Source organism: Mobula hypostoma, chromosome 3, assembly GCF_963921235.1.
Source record: "Mobula hypostoma chromosome 3, sMobHyp1.1, whole genome shotgun sequence".
Lineage (NCBI taxonomy): Eukaryota > Metazoa > Chordata > Chondrichthyes > Myliobatiformes > Myliobatidae > Mobula > Mobula hypostoma.
This window is the reverse complement of record NC_086099.1, coordinates 140605504-140618205: the sequence shown is the minus strand read 5'-3', so window position 1 is coordinate 140618205 and position 12702 is coordinate 140605504. Positions and strand designations below refer to the sequence as shown.

The window sequence follows — 12702 nt, the reverse complement described above, 5'->3', positions numbered from 1 at the left end:
TTAATCAGTTTAAAACACAAACATGAGAAAACCTGCAGATGCTGAAAATCCAATGCAATGCACACGAAATACTGGAGGAACTCAGCAGGCCAGGCAGCATCTATCATTAAGATTAACAGTTGACTTTTCAGGCCAAGACAATTCATCAGGACTAAAAAAAAAGGTCTCAGACCGAAACGTCAACTGTTTACTCTTTTCCATAGATGCTGCCCGGCCTGCTTGGGTCCTCCAGTATTTTGTGTGTGTTGCTTATACAGTTTAAAGCCATCATAGACCATAAGACCATAAAACATGGGAGTAGAATTAGGATATTCAGCCCATTGAGTCTGCTCTGCCTTTCCACCACGGCTGTTTTATTATCCCTTTTAAACCAATATTCCTGCCTTCTCCCTGTAAACCAGGGCACCCTGTTTAATCGAGAACCTATTGACCTTCACCTTAAATATATCTAACTATACAGCCTCCACAGCATCTGTGTTAATGAATTCCACATATTTAACACCCTCTGCTTAAAGAAATTCCTCCCCATCTCTGTTTTATTGGCACGTCCTTCAATTCTGAGTTTCTGCCCTCTGATCCTAAACTACCCCCAAAAAAGGACACATTTTCGCATTCACTCTATCTAGGCTTTTCAATACTCGAGAAGTTTCAATAACAACCCCCTCTCCCCCGCCATTTTTCTAAACTCCAGCGAACAGAGGCCCAGAGTTATCAAACACTCCTCATGCATTAACCCTTTCATTCCTGGGATAACTCTCATGAATCTCCTCTGGACCCTCTTTTTCTAAACCACATTGAGTAAATACCCAGTCATCAAACACTCCTCATATGTTAACCCTTTCATTTCCGGGTTCATCTCTGTGAACCTCCTCTGGACCCTCTCACATGCCAGCTCACCCTTCCTTAGATGTGACCGAAAACTGCTCACAAAACTCCAAATTTTAGAAAACAGTATATGAGCTGAATTGTTTCCTGCTCAAATACTTTATAAAATAATTTGCAACAGTTTTGAAATGAAGCTAAACACTACTGATTACAAAGTATCAACACACCCACATTAATGAAGAAACTCACACACCAACCACACACATTGAAGCTACACCTCCCACTCCCTGGAAAGGTTTCATCACCTTTGAAGACAAAAACAAAATCAGTGGCATAAGTGAAACAACTCGTCAAGCCCTAGCAGAGTAAAATTATGTTTATAAACTTGTAACAGAAGTTTAAATTGTTGATTCTCAATTGTGATGGCATTAATGGACAATTGTTTCAAAGGAAAATATAGCCCAGACTAGGCTGAACAACTATTGTGAAGCCTTTTGATTGTAATTAACATTGAAGAATGTTGTTTTCCTCCACTCCTATTTTGATCAGATGGGAGCCAGTTACAAGCACATGATAGTCTTTACTCAGATTTCAGAATGCTCTGTTAAGTACTGAAGGAACTATACATTTGAAGAACTACAGAATTGCAGGACAGATATGGTACAGAAAGGAGCTAGTTGTCCCATCATGTCTGTGCTGTTTCTATTCTGATTCAATTCATTAATTCCCTTCCAGAGTTCATTCTGCACATTCTTGAAAACCTTTCTTCACCAGATATCTCCTCCCATCTGATAGGCACTACAGGAGCCTCTGCTCCCGCACCAGCAGGCACAGGAAGAGCTTCTTCCCTGAGGCTGTGACACTGCTGAACCTCTCATCACAGCGATAAGCAGTACTGCATCCATATTGTATTGTCTCAGTACTTTTATATTTGTGTGCTGTAGCACTTTTTTAAATTCACAGTTATTTTGTAAATAACACTATTCTTTGCATTTCTGGTCAGATGCTAAATGCATTTCATTGGCTTTGTATCTGTACTCAGCACAATGACAATAAATTTGAATCTAATCTAATCTAATTTATGAATTCCCTCCTAATGTCCACAATAAAACCTGCCTCCACCTCATGTGCTGGCAAAGCATTCTGGATTCCAATCTCAAGCTATATAATAAAGTTCTTCGGCATCCTCGGTTAATTCTCTTTCCTTTTATTTTAGCCCTCCATTCCTCAAACCTTTCACTCATGGGAACAACTTCCTACCATCCAATCTGTATAAACTCTTCATTATTTTATATTATTTTATCCTATCTCCCCTCAGCTTTCTCTTGAAAGAAAATGTCTCAACTTCTTTAATCTGTCCTCGTAATTCTAATCCCTCATTCAGATAGGCATTTTCGCAAATCTCTCCTGGAGCCTTTCAAATGCCTTCTCATCCTTCATATGAATTGAGCTCAATAGTCCAGATGATGGGGAGCAATTTTTTTTTAATATAAAGGTTCAACATAACACCCCACCTTTTACACGCCATGCCTTTTTAACTGAATTCTCAGCTTGCCTGGCACTTTCCATACACTTGACACCAATACACCTGGTCTCTCTGCTCTTGCACCCCTTTAATAATGGATCTTTTATTCTGTGTTGTCTTTGCACATGCTTTCTGCCAAAATGCATCACCTCATACGCTACCTTCCATACATCTGCCTATTCTAGCAGCCTGCTTCTATCTTGTATTTAGTTCATGTGTATTTTCTCTAGAGATCTGAATGTTGTAAAATTTAAAAAATTGTGGCTTGGGCCCCAAAATCTTGGTCATTAATAAAGATTAAGAAATGCAGTAGCCCAAAAATGATTCCTGGGAACAGTGCTGTTCGCTTTCCATTTGTGTGAAAAAGAACCATTCACCCAACTGAAGATGAACCCTCTAAGTTTAAGAGCGGCCAGGTTATGGTGCAGCTCTATAAAACCCTGCTTAGAACACACTTGGAATATTGTGTTCAGTTCTGGTTGCCTCATTATAGGAAGGATGTCGAAACTTTAGAGAGGGTACAGAGGAGATTTACTGGGATACTAATGGATCAGGGACAATACCTAATGAGGGCAGGCTGAGAAAGCTAGCCCTTTTTCCTTTGGAGTGAAGGAGGATGAGAAGTGACATGATAGACTTGTACAAGATAAGAGGTATAGATCAAATGCATAGCTAGGGACTTTTTGAAGTGTGGAAATGGCTAATATGAGAGGGTAGATTTTTTGCACAGTGTGGTGAATGCATGGAACGCCCTGGCAATAGAAGCAGATACATTAGTTGTATTTAAGAAGCTTTTAGATAGGCAAATTGATGACAAAAAAATGGAGAGCTATGTAGAAGGCAAGAGTTGGATTGATTTTAGAGTTAAATGCTGGATTGTTCTATGAAAACAGTACAACATTCTTTTACAGCTGCACTGATAAAAGTGAAGCAATTATTTATTAACTAGAATTGAAAGATATACAACTTATCTATCGTGATAGAGAGTCTTAGTTAGCAACAATATAGTTTTGATCAAAAGTCAAATGCAGGATTTTAAATTTCTAGTCTCTAGCCAGCAACTAATTTAAAAGTTAGAACTCTAGAAAATGGGAACAATAGTAGGGCAATATGTTACACAGTTCATTTGAAAATAATGAGCAGTTTCTATATTTACCAGGCTGAAACAAGTCAATAATCTATTTAGAAATTTTGATGATTTTGGCATGCACACCTAAATGGCATTCTCCCCACAAGCTTGACAGGAATCTTCTTGCATAATTTCATGAGTGGGTGGGCTGTGCTAGTTTAGCTGGCAGTGGTGATGAAACTTCAGGCTTAAAGCTAGGTAAGGCTCAAATTCCTCCTGTTGACAAAGGATAAAAGAAAGCAAGAAAATCTGGCTGCTGGTTACTCAGTTCAATAAAGCCAAGGACGAGAGCTTTGCCTTGCATTATTTATATTTCTGCCTTCGTTTGCAAGGAGTAAAGGCTTATGGGTTTCTCAGTTCATATGTTTGCTGAAATAGTTAGCATTTGGTATAGTTTTAGTAAGTTCTCTTCAGTCACTCTAGGGCATGAAGAGTACGCCAAATACTTTTTTTTAGGCTTTGCAGGACTTTTCATAGCTAATTTATTGGCACAACATTGTGGGCTAAAAGGCCTGTTTTTTAATGATGAGAAATAAGTACGAAGAAGACAAACAAGGAAAAATCTGCAGATTTTGTAGGTCCAACCAACACACACAAAATGCTGGAGGAACTCAGCAGGCCAGGCAGCATCTATGGAAAAAAGTACCATTGACATTTCAGGCTAAGACTACTCTTTTTTTATAGATGCTGCTTGGCCTGTTGAGTTCCTCCAGCATTTTGTATAAGAAGAAAACATATGGATCTGAATATATTTTCACAAGAAACACAGAAATTTGCCGAGTGGCAATTTGCACTTTTATTTCAAGGATGTAACGGGAGTAACTGTAGGAGGCTTTGGTGAGACAACACCTTCAAATATTACATAGAGCTTTGTTTTCATACCAAAGGAACAATGCAAAGTAAATAAAGCAGATTGCTTCCTGGGATATGTACTTTGCCCTGTGCAAAGATAATGAGTAAGACAAGCCAATATTCTCTGCTCAGCAGAAAGCATCATTATCTCTTGAAAGATACATGATTCTGATGTGATGGCTATTCAATGTCCAGGGCCCATGGAGGCCTTTTTGTCTTCTAATACCACAGCTGACACCTACAGTGGTTGAAGAGCTGTTTTTGAGTAAAAAGTTCAAAGTACAAAGATCAGCACCATATACAATCCTGAGATTCATTTTCTAGAGGGCATACTTAATAAATCTATAGAATAATAACTATAACAGAGACAATGAAAGACACAATTAGGACATTCAATCAGAATGCAGAAGACAACATACTCGACAAATGCAAAAGAAGAAACAGTAATAATAATAAATAAATAAGCAATAAATATTGAGAACATGAGATGAAGAGTGAATACTTTGGTTGTGGGAACATTTCAATGATGGGGCAAGTGAGGTTGAATGAAGTTATCCCTTTTGGTTCAAGAACCTGATGGTTGAGGTGTAGTAACTGTTTCTGAACCTGCTGGTGTGAGTTCCAAGGCTCTTGTACCCTCTTCCAGATGACAGCTGAATAGTGGAGATCAGTAATAATGGATGCTGCTTTCCTGCAGCAGTGTTTCATGCTGAATGGTTGGGAGGGATTTACCAGCAATGTACTGGGGTGTACACACAATGTACATACTACTTTTGTGTAGGATTTTCTGCACAAGGGCATTGGTGTTTCCATACCAGACTATGATGCAGCCAGTCAATATACCCTCTACTACACATCTACAGAAGATTGTCAAAGTTTTAGATGTCATGCTGAATCTCTATAAATTCCCATGGAAGTAGAGGGGCTACCATGCTTTCTTGGTAACTGCACTTACATGCTGGGCCCAGGACTGGCTCTTTGAAATTTTAGCACTGAGGAATTACTTCCAATATTCATGCTCAGCCTCTTGTCATAAATAAATGAACAACAGGGTCCTCACTGGTCCATTATTTAATCAATAGAAAACAATAGGGTCTGGTTCATCTTAATGTTAGAGAACAGTCTGGATTGTTAGGAATGGTCAAGAAATGACAAGGAGAATGACAAAAATACAAGGTGACTAGAGTCCACACCTCGCCTTTGATTTCTCCAATGGCTGAACCCATTTAAAGACTGGAGATCAAAAGTATTCCCCCAATCCTTGCTGAAGTTGAAGAGAAAAAATATAAAGGAAGATGGGGAGACCACACAATCCCAAGATCAGAACAAAAGTACCAGTTCAATACAGACCAACAGAAGAAGTAGCTATCTATGATACGCAGCCAACAGAAGAAACTTTGTGAATTGAGGCAGACTCAGTTGGAACTTGTGCGAAGACTTACTGATCACATGGATGTAGTCCAGGGCCCCATTGTGAAGCATATGGAGCGAATTATGGTCAAACAGAAAGAACAAGAATAGAAACGAATGGATAGGATCTTGACAGAAGGAGTTGAAAGAAAGGAACATGTTGTTCAGAGTTCTCAGAAAGACACTAATATTAGTACATCAAATTAAAGCAATACATGTGTGGAGACAAATAGCAGACTATAAAGGATCATCAATCCACTGCAGGGGCTGATTGAGAGATGATGAGTGAATAAGGGACTGTATTTGCTCATTACAACTAAAGTTAATGTATTTATCTTTGCTGAAAAGCATTATTGTTTCCTGTAGGTTGATAAGGACATAGTATTGTGTTTGATTTTTATTTAAAGGGGGAAGATGTGTTATTATGTGTGTACATAATAAAGAACTGCAGTTCCCAGTGGGCAATGTGGATGATTCACCCAGAACCAGAAGTTGTGTTTGGGGAATTGGTCACAGGTGCTCATGTTGAACTGGAAGCCACTAACAGAAAAAAAAACATATGCTAGCATTTTTACCCATGTTGTTTGTCTTCATTAAGAACAAACATAACAGTCGTAGCAGAAAAAATGCTCATTGTTAATATTTTCAGTATATGACAGGGGTAACCATCTCATGAGGATTTTGCCAATCACATTCGAAGTGTGCTTAATGTTTAGATTATAAGTCCAAAGTCATTGTATTGCACAGATGAAGCAAGTCTCCATCAGAGAAAATACCTTTCAATTTCTCAAGCCAGTAAAGATGTGAATAATTTCACCATTATTTATTATCAATAAATATTCACTTTCTACATTTTCTTTTACTGATGCCACCATTTCTCGAAACCTATATGATTCTGAGAGGCTGTTTCCACTGCTTGCAAACTTCAGATTTATGTGAATAAGGATACAGATTCAGTCATTTTGGAGAAGTCTGTCTGTCTTTCAAGGACTATCAGTTCTCTGACTTTTGCATGTACCTGACATGAGATGTAATGACTTCTGTTTAAATTACCAATACATGTTACTTCAGAAGGTTAGATCATTATTAGGCTCACTACTCCAACGCATCTATTTCTTCCCAATCATGCTTGAGGCTCTGTCATTGGTTGTCTGCTATTTAATCCTAATTAAATCTTCAGTCATGCTTCTTGACAATCATTTGCCAAGGTTTCTTCTCTTGATATACAATGAATAACTTCAGGCCAATTTTCCAGTTTGTAGCAATGAACATGCACCAGCTCCCAAGTTATTCCTTACAAGAAATAATGCGCAAATAAAAAACGAATCAGGCAAACGGCAAGGGAAAAAAGAGCAAAAAACACAAAACATCATATCACAAAGACATCAAAAGAGCCCAGGCATATTCAGTTCAGCTCAATTCAGTTCAATCCAGTATCTCGCTCTCTGCAGGCCTCAGAGCTAGTCTAGTCATAGTAGTCATAGTCATAGTGATACTTTATTGATCCCGAGGGAAATTGTTTTTTGTTACAGTTGCACCAACCAAGAATAGAATATAAATAAAACAACATAAAACCATAAATAATTAAATATTAATATGTAAATGCCAGGAAATAAGTCCAGGACCAGCCTATTGGCTCAGGGTGTCTGACCCTCCAAGGGAGGAGTTGTAAAGTTTGATGGCCACAGGCAGGAATAACTTCCTGTGATGCTCTGTGCTGCATCTCGGTGGAATAAGTCTCTGGCTGAATGTACTCCTGTGCCCAACCAGTACATTATGTAGTGGATGGGAGACATTGTCCAAGATGGCATGCAACTTGGACAGCATCCTCTTTTCAGATACCACCGTCAGAGAGTCCAATCACAATTGTACAAAACAGCAACAAAAAAAGGAGCGACCAGAAACATGGACACCAACTACAGAGTCCAACCCACAAACCACATCAATTAAAACTTGCCCAAGACCCATGGACTGTGGCACCGTCAAGCGAGAGGGAAGGAAGGGGAGAGGGAGGGAGAGGGACGGAGGGAGAGGGAGAAAGAGGGAGAGAGAGGGAGAGAGAGGGAGAGAGAGGGAGAAACTGTTCATATGTACGCAACCTCCTCCAGCAGTAATGAAAGAGAGAAAGAGATTATTTGTACATAGGCACTTTCCTCTGCGAACAGCAAGTGAGAGGGAGAGAGCGACCATTTACACACCCACCCACTTTCCGCTCTCATCCTCGTTGATTTCAGTCTTCCTTGATGCTTTAATCAGTGGGACTGGTGAGAAATAGAGGTAATTATGGGCTCGCGCTCCACCTCCAGGCTCCTTGGCCTCAAGACCACAAGCTTTGCTCAAAACCTTGCTGAACTCTCTTGGAGACAGCAAAGTGCCAGATCACTCAATCAGCCCGAAAACACACCAACAAAATGTAGATCACAGTCTCTAACAGTAGCAGAACCACATTTGAATGAAAAAGATGAAGTAAACAATGGGAAAGAATTATTTTTGTGAACTGTCTGAAGGATGTCACCCTTGGTCACGATTGCTGGCGCCATCTTCTCTGAGCATAGTATACAGCACAGAGAAGGGACCTTCAGCCCATCAAGCCCATTTCAATCTGCAAATATCTATTTTTTACACTAATGCCACATTAGTCCATTTTATTTTTGCCACAGCTTCATCAACTATTCCCTGGATTCTACTGCTCATCTCGATGCACTTGAAGCAATGTAAACTGGTTAATTAACATAGCAACCATAGGCTTTTAAGATATGGGAGAAACCCACATAGTCACAGGGGCATTGCCACACAAACAGCTTCTTTAGCAGTCCGGATTGAATTCAGGCCACCAGAGCTGGGAAGCAGTAGCTTGGTTTTCAATGATTCTGTCTGGGGTAGAGAATTTTAAAAATATGTGTTACTACATAACAAGAAATTCCTCCTTACCTCAAGTGAAATGAGCAGCCACTATTTCTAGATATCTCCTCCAGGGGAAAAATCTTTTCAAGATCCACATGAAAACATTTTAACATCTACTGTATCTTGTCAAGCTTTGTTAGATCATTCATTGAAACTCCAAGGAATACAGACTTAAACTCTCTGACCTCTTTTGACAAGACAACATTCTCATCCCAGTAATCAGCCTGGCGAATCTCCTTTGGGCTGCCTCAAATGCTTTTCTGTTCATCTTTAGCTAAGGGGATAAAATGGTGCAGAGTCCTCCAGATGTGGTCTCCAACACCCTGTGCTACTCTAATACCTCATTCTTAAACTCCGAACCTTTTGCAATAATGACCATGTGCTGCATGCCGCCTTATCAGCATGTTAGTAAAGTATGGAGGCCAAGCATATTACAGTATTCCAGGTAAAGGTTACCAGTTCCCTAAGACATTGTACCAAAACATTTTAATTGAATACTCCATATTCTTTGTAATAAACTTCAAATTCAGTTAGTCTTCCCAGTTATTTGCTGCTCCTGCATGCTATTTTTTTTGTGTTTCATGCAGAACCAAAAATCTTAAAGACCAGCGAATTGAAGTATAGAATGTTGTAAATAAGTGTGGTATTTATATGTATGGTATCCATTTCATTTGGCAAGGGAACAGGCCAAATGAAAAACTAACCAACTGTTAATGTAATATTGAAATGATATCACAATATCTCTGTAACATTTCCCTGGAATCAGGCTAAGCAGATGCCTACGTTGAAAAGCCAGGCATAGCTAGTGCCCTTGTGAATGCTCATGGCTACACATTCAGTTTGGAGAAAGAGGAGAGAAGCTGAAAGCGGAGGGAAGCTGATGGTGTTAAGATTTGGAGTACGGAAATAAATTTTGGTGTATCTTTGTCTAGCAACATTTACATAACAGTGGTATGTTGGTTGTGGTGCATGTGCAAGAGTTGGAATGATTTTTCTGCTGTCAGAAACGCAGGCACTGTGTAAGACTTATTACTTTGCAATGCTGTAAATTTTAACTCTAGTAGCCAGAGAACATTTAGAAGTATTATTTTAGTTTAGTAGCTGCTGTTTGAAGGGAGGAAATGGTCATCTTTAAAATCTTCAGCCTAGAACTTCTTATTTTAGCTCAATGAAGCCTGCAATTGAATTTGGAGATTGTCAAGTCAGGTTCAAATTAGAGAGATAAAGTTGCACCCTTTGGTTTATGGAGATTGGCAATGCAGAACTTCTTAGCAATGATTCACACAAAATGACTCAGAAATTCATTGGTATTCTGTGAATTCTTTTTTTTCAGCAATGTGCACATGCAAATTGATTATTTTCAGGGAGGAATGCAGTGACAATTTTGCAGCACTCCTTCAGAGTGATGCTCCGGAAATTAGAATACATTTTTCTTTTCTGAGGCGATTATTCGGACTGCTTTAATTATGCCCTACCATTACAGCAGGAATCAGCTAGGGTTGGCGTTGTAAATTTAGATGTGGTCAAGTCAGGTTCAAATTGGAGAGATAAAATATTTCACTTCAGATCAAGTAGTCCAGTATTGCAGAGCTGGTCAGCAGCGATACTCACAAAAAATGCCCACTCAAGTAACTTATAAACATAAAGAGATTTTACAGATGCTGTAAATCTTGAGCCACACACACAAAAAAGCTAGAGGAACTCAGCAGGTCAGGAAACATTTGTGGAGGGGTGTAAATAGGCAAACCTCACAAAGGGCTGCCTACTTCTGCCTCACTGAACTTCCATCCACATGTCCACTCAATTTTGCCTCTTTTGGTTTAGCCACTTCCCACCTCCATCTGTGACACTTCACATGATCTCCATTGCTTCAATAACTTCCAGTTTCCTGTTCTGGATCACTTTATTTTTACTATGAATGTCCAGTACCTATACACTTCCTTCCTTCATCAGGAAGGCCTTAATACTTATACTGCTTCTTTCTTAATACCAGATCTAACCTGCTCCCCTCCACCACCTGCCTCCTCTGTCTGGCTGAACTGGTTTTTAATCTGAACAGTTTCCCTTTCTGCTTCCCTCCTCTTTCTCCAAACTAAATCTGTACCCATGAGCATTCACTTGGGCGCTAGCTATGCCTGCCTTTTTGTTTGCCACGTCGAAAATTCAATGTTCCAAACCTACATTAGAAAAATTCCACAAATTTTTCTCCACTACATCAGTGACTGCAGAGGTGCTGCTTCCTGCACCCATGCTGAGCTCATCAATTTCATTAACTTTGTATTCAGCTTGCACCCCACCCTTAAGACCCCCCCCCCTTTTGACTTCTTTGTTTTCATTGCTGGAGAGGGACTATCTACTGATATCTTTTACAAACCTTCTGACTCTCTCAGTTATCTTTTCACACTCTGTCAATTGTAAAAATGCTATTGGCTTCTCTCATCCCCTCCATCTCTCAAAGACATCCTCTTTTTTCCCCCCCAAAGTCTTCCCTTCCACCACCATCTATAGAGCCCTCAGCCACATCTCTTCCACTTCCCATACATCTGCCCTCAGCCTATCTCTCACCGATATAACAGGGATAGGGTTCACCTTGTTCTTACCTATCACCCCACGACAGGTAAATGAACCAAAGATAGAAAAATATGCCAGACGTAAGCTCAGAAACATATTCCTACTAATAGCAGAGGGGATGATGGAAAATGATGTCCAAGAAGCTTGAAGACCAGAACCAAAGGGGCAGCTTGATGCTGCAGAGGTACTGGCAGTGGACCAGGAAGGGTTAAAACCCTTCAGCCAATGCCACAGCTGGTAGGGTATGTCCTACTTCAGTGAGAATGACCCATGTGTTGCACACACAAATTAACTTTGCGAAGTTTTTTATCGTCTGTCCATAAAAGACTATGCATGGAGAACATGGAACAAATTTTATAAAGTGCATGAACTGTTTCTAGCACATCATTCTCCATAGCTTCCACCAGCTTCCACCATCTACCACTGAGCACACCCTTACCTTCATCTATCTCCACTTTCTGTAGGGCTCGCACTCTACCTGACTCCTTTGCCCACTCATCCCTCCTTACCAATCTCCCTCCTGGTGTTTATCCCCTGCAAGCATGACAAGTGTTAAACTGCACCTACTCCTACTCCATTCGAGCCCCCAACAGCCCTTCTAGGTAAGGTAATGTTTCATTTGTGAGCCTGTCCTATCTAGTGTTCCTAGGGTGGCCTCCTCTACATCGATGAGGTCTTGCGCAGACTGGGGAACTGCTTTGTCAAGCATCTTTGCCCTGTCTGTTGCAAAAGGCAGGATTTCCCAGTGGCTACCTATTTCAATTCATTTTCCATTCCTATTCTGACATGTCCCCTGCCCTCCCCCTAATGCCATGATGAGATCAAACTCAGGTTGGAGGAGACCGCTTTGCCAAGAACCTACGTTCCGTCTGCCAGAAAAAGCAGGACTCCCAGTGGCCACCCATTTTAATTCCCCTTCCCACTCCCAGTCCGACATGTCAGTCCATGGCCTCCTCTTTTTCTGTGATGAGGACACACTCAGGTTGGGGGAGCAACAACTTATGTTCTGTCAGGGTAGCCTCTAATCTGATAGCACGAGGATTGATTTCTCCAACTTTGGTAATTTTTCACCCTCTCTTTCTCAATTTTTCCATTACCCATTCTAGTTACTCTCTCGACCCTTTTCATTACCTCACCTGCCCATCACCTCCTTGTGGTCCCCTCCTCTATGGATCACGAGCCTCTTCTATCGGAAACTTCTTTTTCAGCCTTTTATCTCTTCCACATATCCCCTCCCAGCTTGTATTCATTCCCCTACCCACCTTCTTATGCTGGCTTCTGCCTCCTTACTTTCCAGTACTGATGAAGTGTCACAGCCTGAAGCATCGACTGTTTATTCTTCTCTAAAGAAGCTGTGTGATGTGCTAAGTTCCTCCATCATTTTTCAAGTAACCTTCCTTTTCACTAAGTCCTACTTTGCAATCAGATTTTCATCCCTACTTGTGGTAAACCATATAACTGGGTTACCTGTCCGGACATGCCCCTC

General features: G+C 40.4%; 1 protein-coding gene across 2 annotated transcripts in view; it reads right to left on the bottom strand.

Moving 5' to 3' along the window:
- LOC134344277 (thrombospondin type-1 domain-containing protein 7A-like) overlaps nucleotides 1-12702 on the bottom strand; it is a 438835-nt gene that overhangs the window by 223611 nt on the left and 202522 nt on the right. The gene's annotated exons all lie outside the window — the stretch shown is intronic.